This window comes from Musca domestica, unplaced genomic scaffold (assembly GCF_030504385.1).
Source record: "Musca domestica strain aabys unplaced genomic scaffold, Musca_domestica.polishedcontigs.V.1.1 2, whole genome shotgun sequence".
Lineage (NCBI taxonomy): Eukaryota > Metazoa > Arthropoda > Insecta > Diptera > Muscidae > Musca > Musca domestica.
Genome location: NW_026712249.1, coordinates 45,986,501 through 46,007,456, shown reverse-complemented (window position 1 = coordinate 46,007,456; position 20,956 = coordinate 45,986,501).

The window sequence follows — 20,956 nt, the reverse complement described above, 5'->3', positions numbered from 1 at the left end:
GGTTTTTTTGTTCGCTGAACTTTTCTTTGTTGCTTTCGATGGTGTTGGGTAGTTGTTGTTGTCGGTGCCTTGGTCATTATACGCTGATGCTCATGTTGCATGTGGCTGCCACTAAATAACCGCTGAAACGATATTTTGCCATTTTGCTATGGAGGCGTCTTTCGATGGGCATTGTTTGGTTAACGCCCAACTCCTACTGTTTGGCGTCGGTTCATTTCATTGTTTGTTGTTATCTGCATTTATTTATTATTATTTTGTCGGTTTGTTTTCATTTCATTTCGTTTTATTTGTTTGTTTGGATGGTGTGATGCAAAATAACAAAGATTGCGATTTTCTTGACTTGGGATTATGATTTGTATAAATTGTCAAGATTCTTATCGTCGGAACAAAAATCGGGGGAGAACTGTTGGGAATAAATGCATTTGATATCCGTGGCGTTTTGCTACTTGTTTCTCGTACGCTCTTCAAAGCTTTGTCTGTTTGCATGTCTTTCTGACTGACATTCGACAATGGGTCTGGTTTGTGCCCATAATTACCTTTAAGTGTTGAACTGTCAAGGTGTAGGGGTATGTTTTTATTTTTTGTCATGACCAAAGAAGTTAATTATTTTCTTGTTATTGCTGTTGTTGGGAAGTCCACAGCCAGCCAGCCATTATTTATAAATATCAATCAATGTCAAAGGATAATTTGCATTCAATCATTTTGATGGTTGCGGTGGGGTGTTTGTTTGGTTAACGACTGACTGCATTTGCAATAACCCAGTTTCAACTGGTAGCGGCAAGAAATTTGAGGAATTTATTGTAAAATAATCGATTGCAGAAAAACAAAATGAAACCACTTACAAAATGATGATAATTGATTCCAATAAAGGATCAATCAAAGTCAGCATCGGACACATGTTTGTCACAATTCATTATGCAAATATTACTGTGCTTAATAGTTTTTTTTTTTTATTTATTTAAATAAATTCATCAGCGAACAGCAAGCATGTTCGGCGTGTAAATATGTGAAGAATTTTTTCAATATAGGTCAATTAGAAGCACACGATTAACTCGTTAACTTAGATGGTAGTTTTTTTTTTTAACAGAGATTTCTGCTCTCATTCATGTTTAGGGAAGTAATTAGATATTATCCATTTACTTAGTGCACCATTTCAGTCCATTAGAATTAGATTATTTAGAAATTGAATTTTCCAAAAAAAAAACTAAAAACAAGTAAAAAAAGCTGTAAGTTCGGCCGGGCCGATATTGAATACCATCCACCATTTGGTACAAATTTCGCAATTTTCAAAAAATTAAAATCCATTTAAAATTCTGTTAAAATCTTAAATATACCGAATGTAGTCGTATATTAGGGTCTATACGACGACGTGGACCTGCATACGCAACTTTTGTCATAAGTCTGCACAAAGAATTTTCTGGCCAAGGCTGTATTATCCATTACGAACTTCGAATACCAAATTCGAAACAATTCCGGTTAATAATGTCGCTAAAAACATCAAAATACCGAATATCGGGAGGTAGCGTTATATGGGGGCTATATGAAAACGTAGACCTACCTGGCCCATTTTCTGTCTTATGTTGTAGTATCCATTACGAACTTCGTATACCAAATTTAAAACAATTCCGGTAAAGAATGTCGATAAAATCATCAAAATATCGCATATCGGGAGGTAGCGTCACATGGGGCTATACGAAGATGTGGACCTACATGGCCCATTTTCAATACCAAAAGTCCTGCATAATACACATTTCAATAAATTTTTATTAACTTACTTCATTTCGTTCGGAAGGTAGAGTGATTTCCACAGACGGTTAAATCGACATAGAACTTTATGCTGATCAAGAATATATATACTTTGTGGGGTCTAAAATGTATATATCGAGGTGTTATAAACGGAATTACAAACTTAATATACCCTCCATACTATGGTGGAGAGTATAAAAAACTAGTAAGGAAAAGTCAAAAGTCGGGCAGGATCTACTATATGATACCCTACACTACTATGGATATTTAGTAGAGCCCTTGTAACAAAAGAATTTATTTGAAGTAGATCATACCACCCCTCAACATTTGGCTTTAGAGCAGTTATTGTTTGCTTTCAGAGGGAACTAATATATGGGAAGCATATCCAATTCTGAATCGATTTTCACTAAATTTGACGGAGACTTTTTAATGTTTTATATCAAATAACATATAGAGTGCATGATATCACTTCGAGAAGGATTCTATAAAAAAAAATATTTCGAGCCGAGTTCCACAAATGGAAATTCACTCCATTTGGGCCGATATTAGCAATTATCTGCACAATAAACCAGAAATCGAATTAAGAGCTATAAAAAAATCTGAGCCGATCACAAAACAATCTTGGAGAGGTACTTCTGGGCTGTATCTGATATCCAATTGAGCTGATATTAGCCATTACTTGCACCATAAACCAGAAATCGGATGAAGATATATATTGGAGCTATAACCAAATCTGAACCAATCACAAAACCATTTTGGAGAGGTATTTCTGGGCTGTATCTGATATCTGGTACCAAATATAATTTTTGTCGAATGTTTTTCAACAAATTTGATCTATTTGCTTTTAGACTGAATTCAATAAGATGTGTCAAAATTCAGGTCATTTGGACTGATATTGGCTATTTGGTGTAATATTAACCCGAAATTGGTTGAAGATATATACGGGAGTTATATCCAAATCTGAACCGATTTTGATAAAATTTGGCAGAGGTATTTTCGAGAAGTATCTGATGCCCGGTACCAAATATCATTCTTGTGGAGTGCATATATCGCATGTGAGGGACTTACAACCCCAAGTCAGATGAAACATATATATGGGAGCTATAGCTATATCTGAACCGATTTTCACCACATTTGGTGTGCTTACTTTTAGACTGAGTTCGGTGGGATGTACCAAAATTCAGGTCATTGGAATTTATATTTTGCCATTTGGCCCACAATTAACACGAAATCGGTTGAAGATATATGGGAGCTATACCTAAATCTGATTGAATTATAAACAATTTCAATAGGGTTCGTCCCTGGGCCAAAGAAATATTGTTTGTAAAACTTTATCTCAATCGGATTATAAATGCGACCTGCATTTTATTCACAAGAATACATGGCCGGACGGGTGGATAGACGGATTGACACACATAAATCGACTCTGAAAGTGATTGTATTAAGATCCTCAAAAGTAACTATGGATCTATCTCGCTCCCTATTACAAACAAATGCACAGATACAAAATATCCTTACCACTATTTGGCTCGGTCTCCCAACGTGTGAACATGCCAGCAGCAGCTGGACATGAGAAAAGCAGGAACATGATAAATTTAGTCCGCATACACGAAGGGGTTGTCCTTCGGATTTATTAATTTTCTAGCAAATGCCAAGCGTTCAGGAAACTGCAATCTTTTGATATTGAGTGGTATTTCTGTTGCAATTAGAGGATTCGATGTAGCAACATACTTCCCCGTAATAATCATATCCTCAATTAAATTTTGTGTAGTTTTTTACTTTTAGCCTAATACCATTTCAAAGGCGTTGTGGGTCAATGCTTTTTAATAAAATAATATCCCAATCTGAACCGATTTCAATATGATATGACAAAATTTACTTTTACACCGAATTCCATAACATCTTCCATTTTTCACCGAAATTGGAGGTACATACCTTGTTTGGTGCATCAAATATGTAAAATCGGCCGAGAATATATATGGGAGCTACACTGGTGGCCAAAACTAAAGCAACTGAAATTACAAGGAGAATGAATGCCATGTAACTTTTTCAAAAATTAAGAAAATGAGAAAGTTTTTCTTGTTTTAAATTAGGTACTTTATTCACTTTTTAAAAACCTAAAACATAAAACCAAAATTCATTTTTATATAAAAAATAATGTTTGGTAAAGTCAATTAACCCGATTTTGGCTTGGACAAAACAAAAGCAACTCTGTTGTACATTCATATAACCGCTGCAATTTCAGTGGTTTTTACTGTGATATTTATCGCTTTTTGCTTCCTTCGACAATTTCGCTTGTCATAAATCCTTTTTGAGAAGTTTTTTACAACAGTATATGTTTTTCTTTTCGTTTTTTAAGTACTGCCAAAAAAATTTAAAAATGGCTAGAAACAAATACTGTACCTGAATAAAACAGCAAATTATCAGTGATTATCAAAACAACATATCACAGAAAATGATTTCCGAGAAATATTTCATAAATATTTATGTGATTTCATAATTATGTCTGTGCACTAAGTCGGTTTTTTGAAACTGGATCAGTAGTAACAGTCCATAACGGATGAAGGCCGTGAAGAACTTCAGCCCATACTGATCCACAAATTGTGAGAGAAATAAAAAACAACTATTTAAGAGTTCAACAGGATTGGTGAGAGAGCAATCATTGGATATAAGCTCGAGATCAGTGCGTAGACGAGTAGTGGCAGCTGGTCTGCGTGCCCGTAAGACATCAAAAAACCATTTATATCTGAAAAAATCAAAAAGGCTTTCGGAAACGATAATATTAAGTGGAATCAAGCTCAATGGAAAAAACATTATTTCTGGGATGAGTCTACGTTTAATATTAAAGGCTCAGACGTGAAAAATTTTACGGTGAGAAGACCAAAAAATGAAGGACTCAAGCCGCAGTGTTGCAAAGGTACAGTGAAGCATGGGGGAGGGTCAAAAATGGCGTGGCGCTATTTTTCTTTCTATGGACTTGGGTCTATCCATAAAATAAAGGAAGTTGTGGATCCGTTTGTTTACAAAGATGTGTTGGACATCACGTTGTTCCCTTACGCTGAGTAAAATATTGGGCTGATTTGTGTGTTTCAGCATGACAATGATCCCAAACTTGTATCAAAACTTGTCAAATATTGGTTGCGGGAGTCAAAAATTCATGTTTTGCTATGACCGGCACAATCACCTGACCTAAACTCCTTAGAAAGCCTTTGGAGTATCGTAGATAGGAAGATCAAGAGAGATTCCGAAATAAATAAGCACAACATTTTCTAAAGAATTCGGGGTGCCTGGGAAAGCACACCCAAGGATCAAATTGAGCGTGTTATAGATTCAATGCCTCGTAGGTGTGCAGCTGCTATCAAAAATACTGGTTATGCTATCGACTACTAGCCAAAATTTAATTATTTTAAAATAAAAATCAAAAGTTGCTTTAGTTTTGACCAAGCAAAAATTGGGTCATTTTAGTTTTCCACATATTATTTTTCGTTCAAACTTATTTTTGTATTTTTATTTTTAGTTTATTGAAAGAGAATTAAACCCCTCATTTAAACTGGAAAAATAATTACGATTTGTTTATTTTTGTAAAAGTTACAGGACATTTATTGTCTTTGCGATTTAAGTTGCTTTAGTTTTGGCCACCAGTGTATATCTAAATCTTAACCAATTTCTAATTAATTTGTCAAATTTATTATTGTAACCAAATTCCGCCCCACGCTTAGAATTTCATTGGAATCGGACATACATATCGTGTTTGGTGCATAACATGAAATCGGCCGAAATATGTGTATGGGATCTATACCCAAACCTCCACCGATTTTAGTACAATTTGGCAATTTTTTTTTTTTTTTTTTTTTTTTTTTTTTGGTACCAAATTTCGTCTCTCTGCCCGTATTTCATTAAAATCGGACATACATATCGCGTTGGGTGCATCAAATATATTAAATCGACCGAAAATATATATGGGAGCTATATCCAAATCTGATATATCCATTTGAATATAATATCCATTTGAATATAATTTGACAAATTTATTTTTGTACCAAATTTAGTCACTCATGCCGAATTTCTTAACACACATTCCAAATTTCGTTCGAAAATATATATGGGAGGTATATACAAATCTATACCGATTTCAAAATAATTTGGCAAATTAATTTTTGTTTTAAAGTCCGTTACGCATTTCAAATTTAGAGACTGTATCTGTAATCGATCAATAGATATGTAAATATAAAATGTAAATTTTTGGGAGGTAACTCCGATTCTGTTCCAAGTGGAATTTCAAAAATATGTATAGCCTATGTTACTTTCTGGCGATGTTGCAGTATACTTGGAAATTTTCAGGAAAATCTGTTCAGCGGTTTTCGAGTCCATAAATTACAAACTAGCATTTTCCTCTTAATATACCTCCGGAAGGTAGCGTTATATGGGGGATATACGAAAACGTGAACCTGCATACGAATTTTTTGTCATAGGCTGTAGTACCCATTAAGATCTTCCAATACGAATTTTGGAACGATTCCGGTGAATAGTGTTTCTGAAATCATCAAAATACCGACTATAGGAGGGTACCGTTATATGGGCGCTATACGAAGACGTGGACCTGCCGACAAAACTTTTTGTCATATGCTGTAATACCCATTACGAACTTCAAATATGAAATTTAAAATATTTCCGGTAAATAATGTCGCCAAAATCATTAAAATATCGAATATCGGTAGGTATCGTTATATGGTGGATATGCGAAAAAGCAAACCTACATACGAAATTTTTTGCCATAGGTTGCAGTACCCATTAAGATCTTTTAATATCAAATTTGAAACGATTCCAATGAATAATTTTGCTAAAATCATCAAAATACCGAATATCGGGTGGTACCGTTATATGGGGGCTATACGCAAACGTTGACCTGCACAGACAATTTTCTGTCTTAGGCTGTAGTATCCATTACGAACTTCAAATACCTAATTTGAAACAATTCCGGTGAATGACGTTGCTAAAATTATTAAAATACCGAATATCGGGTGGTACCGTTATATGGGGGCTATACGAAAATGTGGATCGACATGGCCCATTTAAAACAAAATTTGGTCTTTAATTATCTCTTTTATTTCCGGCAAAATTAACATTATTCCTAATTCGTTGTAAATTTTCTCATAATTGCACCGTCCAATAGCCAGTCTATGATGTGGAAAATTTCAAGCGGATTTAATTAATCTCAGTGTTTTAATCAAGACCCCAGAAGAGTTTCGTCTTCGTAGTCCAAGCTTTGTTAAGTTTTTTATAGCCTTAATCGCCAGAATTTAAGGAGAGCGTGGAATACTAATCCGAAAATGCTCGAAAAATTTAAAAGAGGGGCTAATTTGCCCCTTCTATTTAGGTGGTTTTTCTTTCTCAATCTGCTTGACTTTTCCTCTAATTATTGGAAAAAAAATAAATTTGTCGCACATTGTAATAGCAGAACAATACCAGAATTCTCCTGTCCATCATAAACAAACATATTTATCAAACATTCTAAATGTAGACCCATTGTGCAGCACACTTCTATCCATCTGATTTGTTCCTCCATATATTACGTGTATATGCACCCAGACACTAATGATAGAGGTAGGTGTTTGGGTGTAATTTTATTACCTAGTATCTTAACCACCGAAAATTGTTTTGTGTTCCTTGGCAGATTGTTGCAGAAAATAAGGCTTTTGTTGAATAAGTTAGCAGCGATGGTGTTGCTGGCACACAGCCTGCACTGAAGTAATAAAAATGTCTCTCTCTCCGTGTATTTGACCATGAATGGTGTGGTGTAGCTGCATTTGCAATAACAACAATCTCGGCTATCTTGTCGCATATTTCTCCTCTGAAACAGATGTGGTGGCAATAAACTAATTTTTAGCCTTCCTAACATACACACAATTAGTATGTTTGTTGTCGATGTTGGTGTTGTTCTGACTCCATTTATTATTGACGGCAAACTGTGCGGGTCGGTAAATCATTATTTGGCGTTTTCTGTCGTCTCAAACAATACCCTCAGGATAGTCTCCACGAAAAACTCGTTGGAGTGTGGCAAAGTCTTCGCAGAACAAATCATAAACAAATTTTGATTTAATAGGGGCGTTTGTCTGTGGACACATTTTATTTTACCAGTGTGTGTTTTTTGCAGTTTTTTTAATTTTATTTGTCCCAAAAAATCCTTAGGCTATTTGAACGTGCTTAGAATGTTTGACAGCTAATTGTTGAAAAAATGCAATTTGTGAAGACATTAACATTGGTACGCAATTGAAATTTTATAAATTAATAATTGTAGGTTCGTTCAACACTTTCATCACATACACCCGGGGGTTATGATTTTATGCGGGATGTTTAATTAAGGTGTCCTTTTGGGATATATATTGAAAGTATGAAGAATACATTTAGGCAAAATATTTTGTAAATTGCAATAATTTTGAATCAACATGTGTAAAAGTTTTGCCGGCATTTGCAACACCAATGCAAGAATCTACAGCACGTTTTTAGATATTTTGATTATCAAAATGTTGTAGTGACGGAAAATATTACTTTCGTACGTAAAACTTATCAAAAGCTTCAGAAAACTTCGGGAAGAAAATCAATGTCCTGTTCTTCCAAGTAGAGGTCAATTTTAGTTACCCTTTACCTTTACCCCACAAAGCATATATATTCTTGATCAGCATAAAGTTTTATGTCGATATAGCGATGTCCGTCCTTCTGTGGAAATCACTCTAGCTTCTGAACGAATTGAAGTAGATTGATAAAATTTTACATAAATGTATAGTATGTCTGCAGGACTTTTGGTATTGAAAATGTAGATCCACGTTTTGGTATATCCCCCATATAACGGTACCTCCCGATATTCGGTATTTTGATGATTTTAGCGATATAATTCACCAGAATTGTTTTAAATTTGGTATTTGAAGGTTGAAATAAATACTACAGCCTATGACAGAAAATTGTCTGTGCAGGTCCACGTCTTCGTATAGCCCCCATGTAACTATACACCCTGATATTCGGTATTTTGATGATTTTAGCGATATTTTTCACCGGAATAGTTTCAAATTTGGTATTTGAAGTTCGTAATGGATACTACAGCCTATGACAGAAAATTGTCTGTGCAGCTCCACGTCTTCGTATAGCCCCCATATAACGGTACCTCCCGATATTCAGTATTTTAATGATTTTAGCTACATTATTTACCGATTTTTTTTGTTAAGTTTCGCATTTGAATATTATAATGGCTTATGACAAAAGTTACCTATGCAGGTCCATGTCGTTGTATAGACCCTAATGTAACAGCTACATTCGGTATTTTTAAGATTTCAACAGAATTTTTAACGGATTTTATTGTTTTTGAGAATTGCTAAATTCGTTCCAAATGGTAGAGGGTATATAAAGTTCGGCCCGGCCCAATTTACATCTTGTTGTTATTCTTCACAACGGCAGAATTTCAATAATACTGTTGCCTTATACAAGTGGTGCATTATTTAATAATATTTTGTACATTTCGCACCGCCATATAAGGCATTTTATGAAATAATTGCAGTTCTTAATACTACATTCATTGAAATACAGTGGCTGGGTTTTTAGAAATTCGAACTAAAATGGTACAAGTTTTCCGTAATTTGTAATGAGAGTCACTGATGTAGTGCAGGATAGACGTACCAAACGGTTTATGTAAATTTGAACTTTAATGTTATGAAAAGTTAAAAAACGTACTGAATTTCTAAAATGGTTCCAATTGGTATCGTGTGAATGGATAGAGCTAAAAACTTGAAAAGTGGTATAACAATCAAGGATGGGAATTTAGCTTGATATTTGAAGATGGTTTTGGAAATGTGTACTAAGCGTGCGGACTGCAGAAAATTGTACTAAATTTTGGAACAGTTTGGTTTGGGATGAAAGATGAAACTGGAATTTTAAAATTGTGGATTAGGTCCCCTGGTGGTGATAGGTTTGTAATAAAGGGGACACTTCGGAAAGTCCACAAAAAGTACTAACTAGTACTGTAATTGGTACAACTGTGTTATTGAGTGAACAGAGAGTACTTCAAATCTGAAAGTTGGTATAATGGACATATGGTGTTGGTTTTGGAAATGCGATTTATATATGTACGAAAATTACAATTCGGAACTTTGATACCTAAATTACTGATGGTATCTGTGTTTCAATATTTGGTGGAGGTTTGGAAATGCGTACTATATTTGTACGAAAAGTGCTAAATGGGGTATTGGGGAAAGGTATAGAAAAGTAATCACGAAATTTGATATTAAAGTCTTTGTTGTAGTAAATGGTACTAATTTTAATCACAGTACTACAGTTTGAGATATGAGTACTAAATTTCGTATTGGGCTGGGATCCTAAAATTTGATATTGAGGTCTCTGTTAATATCTGGAAATGGGTATTAAGTGCGCGAACTGTACTTAATGGTACTAAATTTGGAACGGTTTGGTTTCGAGTGATCGGATTAAGCTAGAATTACGAGGTTTTGTATTGGAGTTCATGTTGATTGTAGGTTTATGATAAAAACGTGATTTTGGAAATGTATACTACAAGTGCACAAAAAGTACAGAACCGTACTATATTTGGAACAATTCGGTATTGATAGATAGATAGATAGTGCTTGAAATCTAAAAAGTAATATTAGGGTCGCTGATCATGTGTAGCCTGGACATATGGAGGTGCTTTCGGAAATGTGTATTATAATTATGAGAAAAGTACAAAATTGTACTATCTTGGCAATTGGTATCAATATAAAAAATAAAATTCTAAAATTTCATATTTAGATTATTGATGGTTTTTGGAATTGAGATATGGAGGTAGTGTTGGAAATGTGTGCTATGTACGAAAATCACTAAGTGTTATCAGAGCTGGAATACAAATATTTAAAATTGAGGTCTCTCTTGGTATTGGTCTTGGTTGTTGAGACCTGGTAGTGGTTATGCAAATGCGTACTACAATTGTACGAAAAGTACAATTTATAACGAAATTTGATATTGGCTGAAGGAATAGATCGAAAATCCTGACATTTGATACATCTATCTTTTGGTATCTGAGAGTGAGATTTGTAGGTGAATTCAGAAATACATAATATATTATACGTAATATATTATATTAGTAAATTTGGTTTTGGGCGAAGGAAAAGAACTGGAATCGTAAAATTTGAGTTTGAGGTCTCTGTTAGAATCTAGGATTGATATATGGAGTTGGGTTGGGAAATGTATACTATAATTGTACAAAAAGTACTAAATTTCACTAAATTTTGTATAGGGGGAAGGAATAGAGCTGAAATCCTGAAATTTAATATAAATGAGACGGTTAGTATCTGATGTTGATATTTGAAGCTGGCTTCGGAAATATATACAATATTTGTACAAAAAGTTTTAGTGGCACTAAATGTGGGATTGGGTGTTACAAAGATAAAATTCTGAAATTTAATATATATAAGGCATATAATATATATTTTAAGGCGTCTTTCGAAAAGTACTAATTGCTACTAATTTTGAATCAGTTTTGGCGTCTAGGATGGAAAGAAGTAGATTGTTTTGGATATGCAGGAAAGACATTACAAATTGTCAAAACAAAAAAAAAAAGAAACAGAATACGTTAAAAATACTGTTAAAATCATAGAAATATCTAGTATAGGGAGTTACCGTTATACTGGGGATATACGAAGACGTGGACCTGTATCAGTAATTAGGAACTTCAAATTGCAAATTTGAAACATTTCTGGTGTGACACAAAACAGGTACAATTATATGAAGAATATACCAAAACTTGGAACTATATTGAATATCGATGCACTCCACTAAGTACCTACCCCACAAAGGGACAACATTTTAATTATTCATAAATCTCATAAAACGTGAAATTAACATCAGATTCCATTCCGACTTGACATATCTCAATATTTCTATCGACATAAGATCCGTTATAAAGATGGTAGAGATCGAACCATTTATTCTGGTACCTCCCCTACAAAGGGTCAAAGTTTTGAATAAAAAAACGATCATAAGATCCGAAATAAGAATCTTGCTCTTTTCAAATTACACACATCACAAAATTTTTATTAACCCAAGGTCTGGTGTGAAAATGGAATATATCGGTCCACTCCTTCTGGGTTGAAATTTTGAATGTCCATGAAGCTCATAAAACGCTTAATTAATTAACACAATATCTGTTATAAAGATGGTTACCACTAAGAGTCAAAGTTTTGAAAAAAAAATCAAAATATGCATCCGGTTCTCTTCATATTTCACACATTCCATTATTTTTGCCAACACAACATCTGCTGTGAAGATGGGATATATCGGTGCACTCCGATTCCATTCAGACATGGTACATCTCAATATTTCCATCAACACAAGATCTGTTATAAAGATGGTTGAAATTGGGCTTCATATTGTACAAGACTTTAAAAAACAAAACGTTCAAAAAAAGCGAGTCTAACTCTCTTAAAATTTAACACATATAAACATTTTTGCTAACACAAGATCTGCAAACCTCTTCTTGTGTCTCACCCACAAAGAGTGACCATTTTTATACCCTCCACCATGGGTAGGAGGGTATATTAACTTTGTCATTCCGTTTGTAACACCTCTAAATATTCGTCGTAGACCCCATAAAGTATATATATTCATAATCAGCATAAAATTCTAAGACGATTTAGCGATGTCCGTCTGTCTGTTGAAATCACGATAGAGCCCACATTATTTGACGTAGACCTTTGAAATTTGGCACAAGTGTGTGTATTGTCCCTAGGATGGTTGGTATTGAAAATGAGATATATCGGTCCACGTTCTGGTATAGTCCCCATATAACGGTACCTCCCGATATTCGGTATCTTGATGATTTATGCCACATTTTTTCACGGATTTATCTGAAAATTGGTATTTGTAGGTCATAACGGGTCCCTGAGCGTGTGGCAAAACATTGCATGTATAGGTCCACGTTTTGGTATAGCCCCCATATAACGGTACCTACCGATATTCGGTATTTTGATGATTTATGCCACATTTTTTCACGGATTTGTCTGAAAATTGGTATTTGTAGGTCACAACGGGTCCCTGAGCGTGTAGCAAAACATTGCATGTATAGGTCCACGTTCTGGTATAGTCCCCATATAACGGTACCTCCCGATATTCGGTATTTTGATGATTTATGCCACATTTTTTCACTGATTTGTGTAAAAGTTGGTATTTGTGGGTCATAATGGGTCCCAGCTCGTGTGGCGAAACATTGTAATTATAGGTGCACGTGTTGGTGTAGCCCCTATATAACGGTACCTCCCGATATTCGCATTTTAATGTTTTTTGCCACATTTTTTCTAATGTTCTTTTACCCTAGGGTGGAGGGTATTAAAAGTTTGGCCCGGCCGAACTTAATGTTTTTTTACTTGTTTTATCTGTCATAGAGATGAATGTGGAATGTATGATTTCGCATAAAATTTGATATAAAATTTAGATTTTCCTTGCGCATACCAATATTTTTATGTGTATTATTTGAAGCTTGAAAATGGAATACTTCGGACGACTACGTATTGAACCGCACACACATTTTAACATTTTCTAAAAATTATATGGAAGTAACTTATATAGTCCAAACCTGGCAAGCTCCAATATTTATATCATATTTATTAAGGTCCGATACAAAATGGACAATATTGGCCCATTCCTTCGGAACCTATTCCATAGAGGTTTGACAATTTGAATGATCATAACAGAATTTTAAATATATTTAAATAATCGAACATTGGCTGAGGGTATACATCTGTCGGCAGAACCGTCTGATACTCTTTAACTTGTTTTTCTAACAATTAATATGTTGCAATTTTTTAATTTCCTTTGAATTCCTGCTCAAGATTTAATATCAAAATTTGAATGAATAACATTATTATAACTGTTCATCGTGTGCGGTCCTTTTTGCATCTCAGGAATTGCATTGCTCTGCAAATATAGAGTCAAACAAAAAAATTGAACAAGCAACCACTTCTAATTATGTTGTCATGGTTCTTTCAGATGCAATAAAATCAGCCAAGCAAAATTCTCTTCCTCCTTTTGGGATGGCAATTAAAACCGAAACCAAAAAACCATGTACCACGAACATGATTTATGGATTATGGCAAAATGGTAAATTGTTGCCTCTGTTCAAGTTGTTGTTCATTCCGAGGCTGCTCATCATGCTCATTTTTTCGATAACAATCAGTTTGTCATACCCGAACGAGCCAAAGAAAGAAAGACTTACTCCTCTTTGGAACATTTTCTTGACTTGATGTCAATACCTTTGAAAGTATTTTTTTTTTTCGTTAGAGAAAACAAAGCGAAACACTAAATGAAGATTTGGTAGAATTTTTGTTTAATTGTTGTATTTCAGGCAGCCAGCCAGCCAGCCTGCCAAGCAGTCCGGAAAAATGTAGACTTCTTACCAATCATTAAGAGTGGCGCAAAAATTAAGCTTCGCCAGTCATTTAGCGAATGAATGAATGACTGATAATGTCTATGTTGTTGTTGTTGCTGTTATTTTCTTTTTTACTCCACGGCACGGGGATGGGATGTTATGAAATATGCCATTTTGTTGTTATTGTTATTTTTTGGTTAGGGATGACTTAAAGCTTGGAGCATGAGCTGGAGAGATGGTTGGAGTGATGAATATGTCAATGCTCTGTAGCGGTAAAATGTCGAAGCTGATGCGGATGAAGAGTAAAATGTTAATGATTTGGTTTCTTGATTTTGTCATTAACACCGGAACGAAATTCCATGAAGAGCATGAATTTGCTGCCGTTGCTGCGGCTGCTGCTACTTAAAGTTGAATGGAACAAACAAGAACACTTCCTAATTAGTTTTAAGTAATGATGACAACTCTGTTTTTTTCCAAATGGCATTACATCATGGATTTTGGGAAAAGGGGGAGAGGGAGGTGATGATGGAAGGGGAGTTAGTTAAGATCACTAATAATATTCTTAAGATCTTAGTGAGGTCTTATAAATTTCTAACAATATTAACAACAATTAAAAAAATTATCTCCAGAGGGGGATAAATCTTCATCCCGGGTAAACAAACTCTGGACCTGGATCCTCTCCCATAACCTGCCACGATTTTTCACTGCTATATAACACATTTGTTCAAGTCAATTGAACATATGATTTATTATCTGTCTTGCAGTGCGTTCTTAATACGTCAACAAAACATTATTTTGACATTGCAAAATTACTGAATTTTAAAATGGAATTAAATATTACATTGGTTTTTTTGTTTGCCCTTTGCAAAAAATTTTAAAGTTAAAAACAATAAAACAATAAATCAATCATCGACACATTTTTGAAACAGAAATGTTAAGACATTGACAATTTGTTTGCATTTTTTGTTGTGTGGCTGTTGCAACATCTTTTGTTTTAACCGAACGGGAAGATGATCAACATTGGCGACAGTTATGGCATTGCGAGGTGATGTACAACGAGATAATGGGCGGTGGTAGATCTAACTATCGATTGAATGTCAAGGGTAATTGATCATGTGATAAAAAGGTAAATTATGAGATTATCTTTCGATTTTCTGGATGTAAAATATAGACCAGACAATTTCAACGATCTTTTTAGTCGAGAGTATGAGCGATTTCGAAAATGGGGAGTCCGTTTTTGGAATTGTCAGTAAATCCTGGAGATCCTGTAAATATATCCTGGAATATATTCTTTGGAGGAGACTTTAAAACGAGGTTGGGGAGAAAAAGATGTATACTGTCGGCAAAAAGGAACCTTGAAATACGAAAAGGGATGCTGAGAACTGAAGGTATGAAAAAAGGCGTTGGACTAGAATGAGAATGAGGGGAGATCTCGTCGTGTTTAGTCAGACAAATACTTTTAGTAGCATTATATGTCTCCAATGCTCCATGTTTCGAAGTGGGGAAGTAAAAATCGAGATCCATCAGAGTAAATTAATGAAACGATAAAAATGCTGCAGTCCGACTAGAGATCCTTGGGTCAGTAATACAAATACCCGAGCCTGCAAAAAATGAAGAGCTTGTCAAACATATACACGGAATTAGGCAAGAATTAATATTCATAACATTGGCTGAGTGGACAGGGTGTCCAACAAACATTAAGTGTAGCGACATTAAATACAAGTCGAAAACTAGTGTTCTAAACTAACACATACTTGCACTTGGTGGCAAAAGGCACTAACACGATATTTCCAGATTATAGGATTTAGGAAGATATTTAATATTAAAGTGTCTTTAATTAAACCATTATTTGGTGATGAGATCTGAGAGAACAGAACAATGAGATCTGATTGTCCACGAAAGATCGACATTTGGCCAGGAAATCCTAAAAAGTTTTTTTTCAAAATCGGCAAGTACTTCTCAGGACGGTTTTATAAATATTTTCGTGAAACATCTGCAAATTTCCCCCGAATCTTAAAAAATCACGATTTTTTGCCATTAAGTCTAGAAAGAGTAAATTTATATATATGCGCACCAGCCAGCCAGACAGATGGATAGACAAATCTAGACCGACTACCAATGTTCTGAAACGGAGTTGATCCAAAGAAACTTAGGGTCTAAAGCCGTTTTTATTACCGACATTTATGAGATTAAAATTATATATTTATATATATATTTATTTATATATATATATATATATATATATATATATATATATATATATATATATATATATATATATATATATATCCTAATTTTAATCTCATAAATGTCGGTAATAAAAACGGCTTTAGACCCTAAGTTTCTTTGGATCAACTCCGTTTCAGAACATTGGTAGTCGGTCTAGATTTGTCTATCCATCTGTCTGGCTGGCTGGTGCGCACGATAACTTTCGAGGTATGTATCCGATTTGGTCCAAAATTCGTACAATATGTGAGTTCGAAGGTGGGCAACTTCAGTCCACTCTTTCTGGTACCTCCCCCACAAAAGGCCAAAATATTAACTGAAAATCATTTACATCATAGAATGATAATGAATAGTACCTCCCCCACAAAGGGTCAATATTTTGAAATATTATAACTATTGTAAAATGAGAAATAAGTGATGACCGACGATACATTTTTACTGGTTTTCATACTAATTTTGGTAAATTCTGGTAATTTGAGTAAGATAAAAACATCCTTCCAAAAGATTACCAATGTAGATCCCCATATGAAGGAATCCCCTTATTGCTAAGGGCGTAGAAAATCTATTCGCCGAAATTTTTCAATATAGGTCAATGTTTTCAAGTAGCACCAATATATAGGTTCCTCCTGATTTTACCTATTTCCAGGATCAACAACAGCAACCTATATGTAGCTAATATATATATTAAGGCTACTTTGGGGGTAAAGAGCCACTTTACATAAGAATGTTTACCTATGTAAATTTTCGTATAGATTCCAGCTCCCAGCTTTACGTGCTGAGATTGATATGGTAGAAGTTACCTTATGCCCAAATCCAGGGACCTTTGCCTAATATTTACGCACTCCGTCGTGCTGTTAGTTGTTGTGGTCCATTTTACAGCTAAATATAATCCAATGGTCTGCCAAAATGCTAGACTTCTTCCTGTCCGTAACTCTCTTCTCAGGCGTATCGATTGGCTTCAATTGTGTGATTAGGAAATGTAAAAATAAAATACTAAATATTTTGCGATCATCTCCAAAAGCAAAATACAGAGGGGATCTCCAAATATAGACTAATCTATATGATTTGCCTGTCTATGATATTTGGCTATATTCGTCAAAGAAGTCAGCATGAAAAAGCCAGAATTTCGCCTTTTGTATATTTTGGATATCGCCTGTAATGTTGGTATTTTCTTCACACAAAAGTAGTTGTCAATTCTACCCGCTGTCCTAAACTCCAACTCCATGCAAGATTTCGTGTCCTTTGATTTCTATTATCTTTATAACGGCTGCAAAATCAGGAACATTTTTAGTTGTTGGCCCAGTTCAACCCCTAAATATATCGCGGATTTTTAAAAACAATAGGCCTATCTTTTCTGAGCCTTACCCTACCCTTGTGAAAATTTTCGTAAGGATCGGATAATAATTGCAATCTGTATATAACCCCAACCTGTGTTGTAAGGTGAAAAAATATTACAAAATATTATAAGTCAAATTAAAAAAATCGCATGCGATAAAAATATGAAAAACTTAAAAAAATTCAGAAAATACTACAAAATCAACATTAACATCATTATTGGCATCTTTTTATGCGTTTTTTTTTTTTTTTTTTTTTTTTTTTTTGATTTTATACTTTTATGTCAAGAGGGCATTCTTAATTGACAAAATTTGTCAAAATCGGTCAAGCCATTATTGAGATATAAGCATTCCAGCTAACATCCCCTTCCTATGTATATACACATTGTATATATTTCGCTACATATATCCGATATATTTACTATCGACATCTACGTAACGATCAGAATTGACCTTCTCGTCTATTTGTGATTTCGCCGGGATTAAAAATATTCGCGATTTAATGGAAAATTTAACTTTTTTGACAAAGGTTATGGTTTATTTCACGCACTAAACATTACCCGATGATCATCCAAATTGGAAGGCTTCTGTCCCGCGTCGATTGGTCTATAATTGTGACCTGTAGAGCAACTGCAAAATCAGGACATTTTTCAAATATTATGCGATCATCTCCAAAAGCAATAGGGTTCTATTCTGACCATAACCCCACCTCTATATTCAATTTATCGGGCCATAATTGCGACCTGTAGAGTGATTACAAATTAACATGGACAGTCGGCTTGATCCAGGAAGGATAGGAAGATTCATATATACTTTCCTATATGGAAAACCAATATTTCGAGGTGTTACATAATTTTTGGCCCAATCAAACTTATAATACCCCTAACACATAATGTTGTAGGGTATAAAAAGCAGCTAATTTTGAGTGGTCCGAACTTTTTATACACTCCATCATTTAGAAAATATATCTGTATATGCCGAAATTCGACTATTCGAGAGATATGCGTCACTTCTGTTATTAGCACCATCAAATCCAAGTTTCAAACAATCAAAATATCGAATATGGAAGGAACTGGGCTACAGAAAAACGACGACCTTTAAGAAATTGTTCTATATAAGCAGAAGATCCTATTACGGAATCAAACTACTCAATTTGAAGAGATTCCGTTAAAATGTGGCTAAAATCGTAAAAATATCGAAGGAGCTGTAGTAATACTTGAACCTATGCCTCCATACGATTTAGAAACCTTTACAAACTCAAAACACTAAATTTAAAAATATTCCTAAAATGTGGCTAAAATCGGCAGGTACAATTATGTGGGGGATATTTAGAATCTTTTTAAAATTTGAACCTTTAGAGACACTTTTCTGCAACAGGATATAGAATCCATTATTAACTCCAAATACCGAACTTTATGTTATTCCGCTATAAACTGAGGCTTAAATCATCAAAATACCGGATATGAAAATTATCACTCACTGGTTTCAATTTCGAATTTTTGTGAGGAGACACCTGACGGTACTGACCGATATTAAAAATCGATGTGCAATGTTTGGACCCAATCGGATAGTCGATTCGACAGATATCCTGCGCAAATTGACAGATGGATAGCAACGCCACAACTATTCATACCCTCAGTAGTCATACTTTTGTGTAATCTGCTCTGCCTTTTCCTTTTTTCTACATAACGACATTTGTAGCGAAACCAAAAGCCACCTACCACTCGATTCCCAATGCCAGGAGCCACTTGTTTTCGCTTTCCATATCCAACACCACACCGAATTTATTTGTTTGTGCAACAGAAATTCAGTTTCATTTCAACAAAAAAAGGAACAACAGAAAAAAACAGCGCCCAAAGATGACTTCACAGTAAAAACACAATTTAATTTGTCATCTTCAAAAGCCTTTAAGGTAATCAAAACATAACATTAAGGCAATCGGGCTAAATCGAAGATCACCGGCCAGACCAAAAAGTAAACCCTCAAAAAAATCTGTGAATATAAACACCAAGCCATGTGTAGGCTCCATAAATGGTCAACAGCAATACAGTAGCCTGCATTGTTTTGGCTTTTTTATGGTCTTTTTCTTTTTTTTTTTTCATTTCAAAATTGCGTTCAATATTTGTGTCTGTGATGATAAAGTAGGTCAACACTAAATCCAAAAAGTGTTCAAAGGCGACTGCTCCCCAAAAACCGATTTTCGACGACACACTGGCGGATAGTGAGACAGGCGCAACAGTCCAGGCACTTATGAGTCTGCCAGATATAGCCTTAAGAACATATCCAGCCACTAAACGCCAAGAGCTTCCAACTTTTTTCGTTTGCTTGCTTTGCTTTTTTGTGGCCACCAAGCAGACAGAGAGACAGAGTTTAAGGCAATGTAAAGAGTATCCCTCATCTGTTGAATACTAATTAGTAACAAGCCATTGTTTCATTTAATTCTTTTGCCTTTTTTTGTGGAATGTTTTTTCGTTCGTGTGTTTGTTTGTTTTTGTTCTTTGTATGGAAAATGCGTACAACTTCGGAAAAAAATCTGGCAAATATTCTACAAACAAAAAATTGCAATGACAGAGGTCTCACGAATTCGTGTATGTTAGCGGTGTCAAGAAGAGGATTGTCTGCGATTTTTTTGAAATAAATTTTGAAATTGACATATGGCCTGTGTTTAAACTGTCAACCAATTGTCCATTCATCCATCCAATTCCCTCCAGCTCCTTAGAACTCCTTCTTTCTTCACAAAACCGATTTGTTAACAGTTTTATATTTTCCTCTTCTTTTCAAGCTAACCTGCAATGTCTTATTTTGTATCACTGATGGGGCAAATTAAACAGTTCCATTAAATTTAATTATTTAATTAATATGTAAGTGGAAAGTCAGTGACCATCAGTTAAACGTAATGAGTTTTCTTTGGTTTTATCTTTTACGCTCATACATGTCGGCCACATCACTTTTCTACCGTTCTACGATGTGCTTACACTCAAATTCCAATCTATAATTTTGATCAATACTTTATGTAATAATATTTAATGTCATATTAAATTAATCTAATTTTTCCTTGCAGGCTTTTCATCGATGCCATCGAATGGACATGTCTTTTTAAAATGGAAGGCCATTTCATTGCTTGAGATTTATGGAGAGGTTTGGGGTGGCCAGGTAAGTGAAATAATCCACGTTTATGTGTCCTAACGGTCCTTGAAAAATATTTCTTAAAATTAACGTTTATGTGTCCTAATGGTCCTTGAAAAATATA